The sequence below is a fragment of the Delphinapterus leucas genome, chromosome 4 (genome assembly GCF_059928025.1).
Source record: "Delphinapterus leucas isolate spDelLeu-1000000601 "Yukka" chromosome 4, BTC_Dleu_Yukka2, whole genome shotgun sequence".
NCBI classification, from domain to species: Eukaryota; Metazoa; Chordata; class Mammalia; order Artiodactyla; family Monodontidae; genus Delphinapterus; species Delphinapterus leucas.
Window position 1 is genome coordinate 19373134 of NC_143132.1, and position 13563 is coordinate 19386696.

Sequence of the window (13563 nt, forward strand, 5' to 3'; positions counted from 1 at the left end):
ACAAGAAACCTATATTATGTTTTAGGTAGAGCATTTTATTTATGAGCTGCCTTAGGATCTTGTGCCAGAATTTTTGCTTGTTTCAGTGACTGTGGCAAAGGCTATCCTTGTGGCATCATTTCTCTTCAATCTTTTCTCTTCTTCGATATATATCAGTATGATTTAGAACGCTTAGATGATTGTCACATCCTTGAAAAGTTAATTCATTTCTGCACCAACGGATAGGACTGTTTTTTTTAAATTGAGGGATAGTTGATTTACAATGTTTTAGGTGTACAGCAAAGTGATTTAGTTCTTTTTCAGACTCTTTTCCATTATAGGTTATTACAAGAATACATTGAATACAGTTCCTTCTGCTATTCAGTAGGTCCTTGTTGGTTACCTATTTTATATATAGTAGTGTGAATCTGTTAATCCCAGATTCCTAATTTATCCCTTCCCTCTCCTTTCCCCTTTGGTAACCATAAGTTTGTTTTCTATGTCTGTGAGACTATTTCTGTATTGTAAATAAGTTCATTTGTATCATTTTTGAGGTTCTACATATAGGTCATATCATGATATTTGTCTTTTTCTGATTTACATCACATAGTATGATAATCTCTAGGTCCATCCATGTTGCCACAAATGGCATCATTTCATTCTTTTTGTGGCTGAGTAATATTCCATTGTATATTTGTTCCACATCTTCTATATCCATTCATCCATCAATGGACATTTAGGTTGCTTCCAAGCCTTGGCTACTGTAAATAGTGCTGCTATGAACATTGAGGTGCAGGTATCTTTTCAAATTCAAGTTTTGTCTGGATATATGCCCAGGAGTGGGACTGCTGGATCATAGGGTAACTCTTTTTTAGTTTTTTAAGGAACCTCCATACTATTCTTGATAAGACTGTTTTTAATTGGAGTTGAATCACTTGGCACTTCTGAAGAATATTTTCTCACAGATTTTTGAAATAAAATTAAGCAAGCGTTAAAGTTTTGCAATTGTGTCAATTTCTGTTTTGATGTAAAATGAAATTATGTGTGTCCATACATCAGTGTATTATGTAATTTATGCTTGGTAACCCTTTCATTGGTCACAAATAGTTCTGAAATTGTTGGTATCAAGAGTGGCCAAAAGACCACAGTTAATACACTTTTGAAACCCTGTTTAATATTGATGCCACTATCAGACCTTTTCAAGGCTGTTCTATGATTAGTTTCCCAAGTGAGGCTGTAAAAGGTCAGGAGTACCCTGAGTCTACAAGCATTAAGCCTGGCTTTGTCCTACCAGCTTCCTCAGTACTATTGTAAGTGTCGGGGTTTAAAACTCTTTCTATGTGTTTTGCCCTTTTATTTATTTTAGCTGGTGGACACACCTTTTCCTTTTTAAACTGGTATGTCGATGGCCTTTCCTTGTAATAACAGTTGACATAATCCTCTTGAGCTGAAAGAAAACACTATTAAGAAAAACGCTGGCTATTTCCAACTTTCTCAGACCTCTGTAAGGAGGAATGCAGGTCTCTACCAGGATCAGGTGGAGACAGAGCTACCAATGGGTACAATTAAGAATTTCAGGTTCTCAGGCAGAATTCTCTGTGCTTGGGATTTACATCTTGGCCCCTAGCCTGGGATGCTGAATTGGAACAATAATGAGAAATCATTTTTTTCACCTGTTGGATTTGCAAATATTTTAAACAAGCAATAACAACCATCGCTGGCAAATACTCAGGGATGTGAACGTTCCCTTACTTCGGTGGTAGGATTCCTCAACTATCCTGGCACCAATTATTTGAATTAAAATTACTATACATTATATAGCAATTCAAGTTCTTGAATTCTACCTTACATTAAAAAATTTACACCTGATAAAGGACTATGTGGACATAATGCTATTTGTAGTATGGTTTGTAGTGTCAAAAAACCATAAACAATTTGAATGTTCATGAGTAGGGAATTGAATAAATCATGGCACATGTGTGTGCACGCACAGGCACATACACTCACACATGTGCACACACACTGAAAAGTGATGTATTGGGATATATTAATGTCCCAAATGGGATGATTGTTCACAATATACAGTGAGATTAAATAAAGCAAATTCAAAGTAAAGTGAATAATATCAACCTTAAAAAAACCCAAACCTAAAAATAGGTTATGTAGTCCTTTTTTCCAGCTGGAACCATGGAGGGTGCAGAAGAGAAGAAAAGATGGTTCCTGCTGAAACTCCTAAAAAAAGTGAAGGAATTTCACAGAGCTCAAGATCAGGCACCTGAGAAAGAATTTTGCCCAAAAGATGTTTTGAAAGGCAAGGACAAATCTTATATATGAAAAGGTAAGCCCAATCACAAGGAATATGGACAGATGTACAGAACTGACACAAGAATGGTTAGGATGGCAAGATAAGCTGGCAACTTCCATGTACCTGCAGAACCCATTACTGGCATTTATCATCAGGATCAGTATCCATGGTGTGACCCCAAAGGTCTGAAAAGTGTTGCAGCTTCTTCATCATTGCCATATCTTCAGTGGTACCTTTGTGAAGATCAACAAGGCTTCAGTTAACATGCTGAGGATTGTGGAACCACATATTGCACATAAATTGCCCTGACAGACAACACATTGATTGCTGGCTCTCTTGTTAAATTTGGAATCATCTGCATGGAAGATCTGATTCACGAGATCTATACTGTTGAACAATGCTTTCAAGAAACCAACAACTTCTGCTGGCCCTTCAAATGATCTTTTCCATGAGGTATAATGAAGATGATGAAGATCATCTATTTTGTAGAAGGTAGAGATGCTGGCAACAGAAAAGATCAAATCAACAGGCTTATTAGAAGGATGAACTAAGGTGTCTACCTTGATTCGTTTTGTAATCTAGTCAGTTAATAAGCAGTGACTGCTTTCAATTTGAAATGTAAAACAAACATCCCCCTCAAAAAACCCCCAAATTATGTGATTAACAAAAGAAAAAATGGGACAAGTATATATCCAATTCTTCACATGTGTTAACTATGGGAGATATGGGGAATTATTTACTTGTCATTCATTCATTTATTCATTATATTAAAAAAGAGAAGACACAGAGAGTAGAAGAAAAGAGGTAGAACACTCTCCTGGTGTTGGATGTTGGGTGAGAAGAGGGCTGGACACCAATATGTCAGTCAACCTCATTATCTCTTCTGTAAATGGGAGCAGGGGGCTTCCTCTTACTTTTTAAGCACGGAGGTTTGGAGAAGGATGTTGCCTGAGAAGGAAGAGAATGGCTGGACCACCCAAATTGCTTGCACTTACTGACAGCCCCTCTCCCTTGCACAGTTGTCTTTAGGTTGCCCAGTGCAGCTCTTTTCACAGCTATGTGCAACCACCCAGTAATACCTTGCCTCAGGAGATGTTCTGCCCTTACCAGTGACAAGCTCAAGCTCCTAGGGTGGGGAGGATGAGGGCAGCGTAAGGTAATTGATGGATGAAGGTACATCTACTCCAGGTATGAGTCAAAACTTCCAGATGAGTCAAGAACTTTGCCCCATATCCATGCTTCCCTCCTCATCTCACCCACAGAACTAGGCCCCAATTTGTGTGTGGGTTTGACTGCCAAAGATTTGCTAGGAGAAGAATATAGTAGGATAATATTTGAAGTTATTAATCCATACTTTTTCTTCTCCCTGTATATACCTTTTCATCTTTCTGTTCCTCCTCATTTAAGCAGATCCTGGGGAAGTGTGAGGCAGGACATTGTTTCTGGCTATTAATTGCCAGTGACCGAAATTTGAAGGAGAAATCAGGCAAGATTTCCAGAAAAGGCAAAAAAGAGAAAGAATATGGACCTCGACCAAGTAAGTGTCTGGGCCAGAGAGATGATGGGGGGTGGAATTTTCCAAGCTAGAAAGTGCTTCCCGTAGGAATAGGGAAGTGTAGGGAGGAGATGAAGGGAGGAGTCTGTAGGAGCAAGGAGATATGGTCAGTGCCTCATTTCCAACTATGTTAAGAAGGGAGTAGTAAGACTCCATGCAGAAAATGGATGCTTGGTATTGAAACAAATGAAACTAAGAGGATCCATTTCCCCCATGGCAGACATTTTGGTATTACAGAAAATGTTGCAATGAATTATCCTTGTGTCTCTGTACTAGATGTTTTTGGAATTTATATTTTAGAAGTTGACTTTCTGGGTCCTAACCTTCAAACTTTGCTAGATATTGCAAAAAGTTTTTAGCATTATTCCAATTTGCTCTCTCAATCTCTTAATCTTTTTCTTCTTAAATTTAAACTACACTCCCTATTGTAAAATTCACTGCTCATTAATCATGGGTAATTAAGAATTTGAAAGTTCCCATTTCCACGACTTCCTTACCACTACTTGTCATCAACAAACTTTTGAATTTTTTCCAGTGTGACGACATGAAATGGTATCTTGTTTTAATTTGCATGCTTCTATTATTAGTAAGTTACAACTTTTTTTTTCATATCTTTATTGGTCCTATAGAGCTTGTCTGTGAACTGAAGTTTTATATTCATTTCTTTACTGGGCTCTTTGTCTTTTTCTTATTTATAGGATATTTTTATATATTCTAGATGGCAGTTATTTCTCAAATGCCTTGTAAGTATTTTCTCTGTCTCTAGCTTGCCTTTTAAACTTTGTTTATGACATCTAAAGTATGATATTTAAAATGTTTCTGTTATCAAATTTATTCATATTTTAGTTTGTACTTAATGGTTTGTTTTTTTTATTCTTAAAAGACTTTGTTTCAGAGCAGTTTTAGCTTCATAGTAAAATTGAGCAGAAGGTACCCAGAAATCCCATATACTCCCTGCCCCTATACATGCACAGCCTCCTCCATTATCAATAGCCCCACCAGAGTCATACATGTGTTACAATTGATGAACCTTTTTAATTTTTAAGAGATCTTTCCTTACTTCAATGTTATGAGATTGTCTCCTACATTTTCTTCTAAAACTTTTGAGGGTTGCCTTTAAGTCTTTAATCCATGTGTTCTTCCTATTTGTGTACAGGATGAGGAGGAATTCAATATTCTGATACATTTTAAAATTTGTTCCTCAATCGCATGAGGTCAACCCATCCTATTGACAGATTCACCTGCAGCCACACTGAAAGATCGAGGGTAGCAAAACAGTTCATAGCAGGCATCAGGGCTGAGCATTGTGGGTAAACCACTGGGATCATGAATGAGCCTCATAAACCAAACAGTGAACTAGTGGTGTTACCTGGATTAGTGAGTGGGATGACCTCTGTGGAATCCCCCATATCATGAACATTAACTAATGGGAAACCAGGGACATTCAACTGATTGAAAAAGGATACAGCGGGCCTAGACTCATAACTGGATATCAGGGTCTGGGTCAAAACAACAAACCAACCAGCAAACATAGCAGCAAATATGGCAGAACTAACACAGCCAAAGTATTATCCAACCAAATGTAGACAATCCAGAGGAAAGCATTTTCTGGATAATGTTTCCTGTCTGTAATGTCACTAATTTATTTAACATACACTGTAGTCTTCTTTAAGTTCTTAAAAAACTCAGCACAGTGGAGACAAAAGAAATATACTATTTTAATTGTTTAGTTGGAAAAAATAAAATTTCTATTTATTTCTCCCCTGCTAAAACAAAAATAAAATCAATTTTAACTATTTGAGCAGAGATTACAATTTTGTCCTGTAAGTAAAACAACTACAAGAAATTTCACAGTAATTTTAGTATTTATACAGGTTTTTAATGAAAATAAAACATTGAATTATAAAAAGCATTTATACTGGAACACAGAGAACTATATTCAATATCTTGTAATAACCTATAATGGAAAAGAATATGAAAAAGAATATAGATATATTCACTTTGCTGTACACCAGAAATTAACACAACATTGTAAGTCAACTACACTTCAACTTAAAAAAAAAGCATTTATACTGGTATTATGCCTTCTGAAGTAAAATCTCAGTGTACATCATCTAAGTTTTCAGAATTAAAAAGTATAACCCAGAATCCAGCATGTAATTTCCAAGGTGAGCGTCAATTTAAGTATTTGAAATACAGCTTGATCTTTGTGATAAAATTAAAAAAAGAAATTAGCTGGGACTATCCCACATGCATTCTAAAGCCCCCAGTTAGCCTAGGTAATTTTTCTTATTCTCCCACAACACATGGCATTCTTTCTATGAATGACATCAGTTTGGAAATACCCCGTGGTTTCTGAGTTATAAATGGATAGCTCACCATGAACTCCTGATTATATTATGATTCATACTTTCACTTCTGTTTTTATACTATCATTTTGAAATAGTGAAAGTGAAACTGTGTTTCACTGGCAAACAGTTCACTAGGGAGAAGAAAAATATGGTTGAATATAATAATTTACAAAATATTTAAGGTTTATTGTCTAAGAATATTGTGAAAACCATTTCTTAAGGAAAAAACAATGTAGTTGTGACCAAAAAATTGCTCTTAGAAAGTGAATCTTGGCGTTAACAGTGACGATTGTCAGAATTCTGCTTTGCATGGGAGCATTGCTTATGATTCCTTCTGGCATCTGTCTATCTATCTATCTATCATCTATCTATCAATAAATCTTTTAAAACTCTTTTCATTCATGGAACTGGTTATGAATCATAGCCTTTTACCTCTAGAATTTGTTCTCTTAACAATTACACTATGGTAGAAAGATGATGCTAGCTAGTTAGAGAAAGAATGAATGAGCAAGAAAGAACAAAGAACCATATGGAAATTTCCAACATAATTCCAGGCTTGAGAGCCTTTATTCATACTTCAAGTTTCCTTAGGGCAGGTGTCATGCCTGTTCATTGCAGTGTCTTTTGTACCTTTGCCAGTTCCTGGCACATAGCAACATTCAACAAATATTTGTTGAGTAAATAAACACAGCAAGTTAAAAGCAACTTCTTGAGCTTCATGGTTTTCTGTGGAAAACCACAAGAAAAAAAATGTGTTCTGAGGTCTCAGCATTCTAGTAACCAAGGAGTATCAGGAATCTAATGAGATCCTTCTCTTATGAGAGCCTTCTCTTTTGAGATCCTTAACATAGCGATGCTACTTTAAGGGTATCATAAGCTATGAGGTCGAAAACTAGATGCCTCAATGTCTTGTGATTCTTCATTTAACATTATTTGTAGAATGGGAATTTTCCCAAAGATTATAAACCCTTTCTAAAGACTAATGTGATTTAAAATATCTTTTATTAAGTATAAATTTATCTTCTGGGCTGTCTGTCACCAAAGGACAGTTCCTACCAAAGAATTATGTCTTGTGGGTCAAAATGTGTTTTCCTATGAATGAATGGATTCCTCAAAATCAAATGTCTCCTTCTCAGACCAAAAATATTTTTCTATCTACACTGCTTTAATGTTTGTACTTCATATCTACCAGCTCCTTTAGCTTAAGGCATTGAAGAATGATCTTATCTAAGAGAGAATGTACCCTTCTATTTTAAACAATAATTAACATCTTAAAATGGGGTAATCTAACAGACCAGCTAGTCAGTCACTCTTTGTATTTCTAAGAGGTCAGAACACAGGAGGGATATGACTGTATAAGTGGTAAGGAGTGAAAAATGTTTAGAAGACTGTTTAGTAGGAAATAGAAAAGTTACTCCTTCCAAAAATTGTCTGGAAGCCCCCAAACATCATTTAAAAATATTAAAACATCCCAATGCCAGTTATACCAATAACCTGAGCTGAAAATAACATTGAGAATATGCTGAGAATAGCAATGATAGTAAAAAAAAAAAAAAATGTTCTTGCTTTAATCCATTACATTTTAGGATAGCAAAAGATTAATCAGCAATAGATTATCACAACAAAATTGCTATAAAGATTAAATGGATATTACTGAAAAGAATATCAAAGAGTGAGCTTCTCTTTGAAAACTTAAGAAAATTAAGAGCAGAAATTGGAAGTTATCTTACTGAGACAGAATAGCTTATAAACCATTAAGACTTGATTTATAACCTGTTAAATATTTTTTAAAGAAATAATAAGTTAAAAAGAAAGGGAGTTTGTCAGCCTGGCATATGAAAGAAGAAAACAAAGAACCTATGAAGTACACTTTGGCAGAGAATTCTAGAGACATTTGTTCCTGTGATTTGTCCTTTCTAGTGCTGATTGTTGAAATTGTAGCATTATTCTTTGCTTGATGCCATTAAACATCTTGTTTATATCAACTCTCACTCTGAATTCATATTCACTAAGTAATATTTTTATTATAATTTGATTTCTGATATAACTTTACAGGAAGGAATGCTTTGGCTAGAGGATCCTTTGGCAGTTATATCTCTCATTATAATTAATAAGAGATATTTTTTCCTGGTTTGTACAGAACTCCCTTGAATGTAGATTGAATAAGTTACAATTCCCAAGTCTGACCAAGTCTGGGACACTGAGGAAACTGACTTTTCAAATAGACAAAGCTGAACAACAGATTGAGCTGCAATGGCTTCCCCAAGGGTGTCGCCACTTTGATGGGCTCTCCTCATTTCTTATGGGGACCGTATGAAAGAGTATCTGGTAAAATGCATGGCATATAGTGGTGCACCACTTACATGAGGAAGAGGGAAAGAAAATAGTGTACTGAGAAGAAGCAGAGCAGAGAGAAAAAAGAGAGCATTCAGCATCCTTGCTTTATTGACATATTAAGCTCCGATATATGGTACCTTGTCAGGTATGATGGTTAATTTCATGTGTCAACTTAACTGGGTCATGGGGTACACAGATATTTGGTCAAACATTATTGATGATGATGATGATGATTCAGTGAGGGTGTTTACTGATGAGACTGACATTTGAATTGGTAGACTGAGTAAAGCAGACAGTCCTCTGCAATGTGGATGGGTCTTATCCAATCAGTTGAAGGCCTGGAATGAACAAAAGGTTGAACCTCCTGCATGAGAGAAAACTCCTTCTGCCCTGGCTGCCTTTGAGCTGAGGCATCAGTTTTTTTGCATCTTTCAGACGCTAATTGAAACATCGGCTCTTCCTGGGTCTGCCTGCTGGTATTCAGACTGGAACTACATCATCAGTTCTAGTGAGTCTCCAGCTGGCCGATTGAAGATCTTGGGACTTGTCAGCCTTAATAATCATGTGAGCTTGTTCCTTATAAATAAATCTCTTTCCCCATCTATATACCTCCTATTTGTTCTGTTTTTCTAGAGAACCCTGACTAAATACATCAGGGGTCTTCCTGAAATGGCAATCGCAAGAACATTTTACTGTTACAAATGAATTAGGTCCTTAATGTACTCACTGGCAGGGGAAAAATGTTTTCATCTACACTAGATTTTTCTGTGACTCAGTGTGAATATGTTTCTTATTTTTTTCTTTAATGAGAATATATCCCATCTCGTTAACACTTTTCAAATCTATACTCAGTAATGGAAAATTATATACAGTAATGAACTTAAAAGTTTGGTGTCCTCTTATGTCAGAGGTATCTGTGGTACATCTCACCTGGTTGGTTTTATTTGTGATGCTGCCACATTTGCTTTAGCTTAATAAGTTCTTCCCTCAAATCCCCAAACTCAAACTTGACTCATCTCTCCACTACAATGTCAACAATTCCACAACTTGCAAGCCCTACAAAAGTATTTTTAAGACTCACGTATTAAAGGAAAATATAAATCAACAGTTGACATACTCCACGATGGTAACAAAAGACCATGCATTAATTCCACAAGCATTTATTGGGCACATACCAATGTACCAGACTGGAGAAACAAATATGAAACAAACACAGACCCTTTCCTTAAAGAGGGAAGATAGGAAAACAGATATGAAGGCTAAGAGGAAAAAGAAAGTGCCTGGTGTTTATGGAGCTTCTATGCTTTACCAGACACTATTAAAGACTTTACAGTGGATCTTCCCAACAGCTCTCTAAAGTAGGTACTATTATCCCTCTGTCATGTATGAGGACACCTATTCTCAGAGAGGTCCTCCAGTTAGGACAGTGGAAATTAAGGCTAGCATTCACTAAGCCTCAGTGAAAGAGTGGAGTTCAAATGGGGTTTATACCTTCACACATTTTCTGCCACATTGTGTGATATGATAGCCACTAGATACATGTGGCTATTAGGCACTTGAAATGTGGCCAGTCCACAAAAACAGAAATAAAGATCAATGGAACAGGATAGAAATCCCAGAGATAAACCCAGACACGTATGGTCACCTTATCTTTGATAAAGGAGGCAAGAATATACAGTGGAGAAAAGACAGCCTATTCAGTAAGTGGTGCTGGGAAAACTGGACAGCTACATGTAAAAGAATGAAATTAGAACACTCCCTAACACCATACACAAAAATAAACTCAAAATGGATTAAAGACCTAAATGTAAGGCCAGACACTATCAAACTCTTAGAGGAAAACATAGGCAGAACACTCTATGACATACATCACAGCAAGATCCTTTCTGACCCACCTCCTAGAGAAATGGAAATAAGAACAAAAATAAACAAATGGGACCTAATGAAACCTAAAAGCTTTTGCACAGCAAAGGAAACCATAAACAAGACCAAAAGACAACCCTCAGAATGGGAAAAAATATTTGCAAATGAAGCAACAGGCAAAGGATTAATCTCCAAAATTTACAAGCAGCTCATGCAGCTCAATATCAAAAAAACAGACAACCCAATCCAAAAATGGGCAGAAGACCTAAATAAAAATTTCTCCAAAGAAGATATAAAGCTTGCCAACAAACACATGAAAGAATGCTCAACATCATTAATCATTAGAGAAATGCAAATCAAAACTACAATGAGATATCATCTCACACTGGTCAGAATGGCCATCATCAAAAAATGTAGAAACAATAAATGCTGGAGAGGGTGTGGAGAAAAGGGAACACTCTTGCACTGCTGGTGGGAATGTAAATTGATACAGCCACTATGGAGAACAGTATGGAGGTTCCTTAAAAAACTACAAATAGAACTACCATATGACCCAGCAATCCCACTTCTGGGCATATACCCTGAGAAAACCATAATTCAAAAAGAGTCATGTACCACAATGTTCATTGCAGCTCTATTTACAATAGCCAGGACATGGAAGCAACCTAAGTGTCCATCAACAGATGAATGGATAAAGAAGATGTGACACATATATACAATGGAATATTACTCAGCCATATAAAGAAACAAAATTGAATTATTTGTAGTGAGGTGGATGGACCTAGAGTCTGTCATACAGAGTGAAGTAAGTCAGAAAGAGAAAAACAAATACCATATGCTAACACATATATATGGAATCTAAAAGAAAAAAAAATGGTCATGAAGAACCTAGGGGCAAGATGGGAATAAAGACGCAGACCTACTAGAGAATGGACTTGAAGATACGGGGAGGGGGAAGGGTAAGCTGGGACAAAGTGAGAGAGTGGCATGGACATATATACACTACCAAACGTAAAATAGATAGCTAGTGGGAAGCAGCTGCATAGCACAGGGAGATCAGCTCGGTGCTCTGTGACCACCTAGAGGGGTGGGATAGGGAGGGTGGGAGGGAGGGAGACGCAAGAGGGAAGAGATATGGGAACATATGTATATGTATAACTGATTCACTTTGTTATAAATCAGAAACCAACACACCATTGTAAAGCAATTATACTCCAATAAAGATGTTAAAAAAAAGAAATTACATTAAAAAAATTGTGGCCAGTCCAAACTGAGATGTACTATAAACATAGACTGCAAACCATATTTCAGAAACTTAGTATGAAAAACAATGTAAAATATCTTATTAATAATTTTTATACTGATTACTTGTAGAATTGATAATTTATGGATATACTGATGTATTTGTCATGGTTTTCCAGAGAAACAGATCCCATAGTACTTATCTGTCCATCTGTCTATCATCTATCTATCTATCTATCTATCATCATCATCTATCTTTCATCTATCTATCTATCTGACAGAGAGAAACAGAGATAGAGAGACAGACAGACAGACAGAGAGGAGAGAGAGAAAGGGATTTATTTTAAGGAATTGGCTCATGTGTTTGTAGGGGCTGGCAGGACTGAAATCTACAGAGTAGGCTGGCAGTCTGGAGATTCAGGTAAAAATTGCTATTGCAGTTTTGAGTCTGTGATCTGAAGGGCAGACCAGGCAGGCTGGAAACTCAGGTAGTGTTATGGACTGAATTGTTTCCACCTCTTTTCCCTCTCCCAACAATTCATATGTAGAAGCACTAACCCACAGTGCAACTATATTTGAAGATATGGCCTTTAAGCGGTAATGAAGGTTAAATGAGGTCATAAGGGTGGGGCCGTAATCTAATATGACTTGTGTCTTTATAAGAAGAGGAGGAGTCACGAGGAATGCATGAACTCAGAGAAATGGCCATGTGTATACACAGTGAGAAAAAGCCTCTCTGAAAGCCAAGGAGAGAGGCCTCAGGAAAAATTAAACTGCCAACCTTGATCTTGGACTTCCAGTCTCCAGAACTGTGAAAAAATGTTTTTATTATTTAAGCCACCTAGTCTGTGGTATTTTGTTAAGACAGGCCTAAGAAACTAATACAGGTAGGGTTTCTATGTTGCAATCTTGAGGTTGAATTCCTTCTCCTTTGGGAAATCTCAGTCCTTGCTTTTAAGGCCTTCAACTGATTGGATGAGGCCCACCCACATTATAGAGAGTAATTTGCTTTACTTAAAATCTATTGATTAAAATGTTAATCATGTCTAAAAAATATTTTCACAGCAATATCTGGATTAGTGTTTGAGCAAACAACGGGATGCCATAGCCTAGCCACGCTGACACAGAAAATTAACCATCACACTTGGGCTCAATAAAATATACGATTAAAATTATTTCCTTTTTTATTTTTAAAATGTGATTACCAGAAAATCAAAAATTTTGTATGTGGCTCACATTTGTCACTCATATCAGATTTCTATTGGATTCTACTGCTCTAGACATTTATGAAAGTAGATAGCAAGTTTCATAGAAGATATATGCACAAAATGCCATGTGAGCATAAAAGAAAGACATTGACATCTATTTGGGGCTGTTAAGGAAGATTTCGTAGGGATGGTATGATGGTTAAAGTACAAACCCTGGAACCAGAATGCTTGGGTTGAATCTCTGCTCTGTCACTTCACTGGATGGGTGGACTAGAGCAAGAAATTTACTCTCTCTGTGCCTCGTTTTCCTTATCTGTAAAATAGGGGTAGTAACTAAGCCTCCTGCATGGGGTTGTTATGTAATTTAAATGATTTTATACATTAAAGTATTTAGAACAGTGTCTGAGACAGTGCATTTCAGTAAATATTACTTAAAGAAGGTTGTGCTTGAGCAGAATCTGGATGGATGGGGAGCTGGACAGATCCTGAAGGGCTTATTGAAACGGGATGAATTTCCAGTGAAGGGAACATCAGACCTTCTTCTCTGGTCTTCACTTTCTTTCTTACCACAGGAAATCAGCAGCTGGGTCTCAATTAATATATTCTGTGACTTAGAGTTCAACCAACTTGAGTTGACTTCTTGTATCGTTTGGCGAATGCACTTGGCACTGTTCTTGGCACTCCTTTTGGTTCTGATTCTACCTGACCTCAGCAGCACTCAGC

The 13563-nt window shown here is 36.7% G+C and overlaps 1 pseudogene; it reads left to right on the plus strand.

Moving 5' to 3' along the window:
- The first annotated feature begins 2132 nt into the window (after positions 1-2132).
- On the plus strand, positions 2133-4347 carry LOC149749286 (large ribosomal subunit protein uL30 pseudogene; annotated as a pseudogene).
- The last annotated feature ends 9216 nt before the right edge of the window (positions 4348-13563 follow it).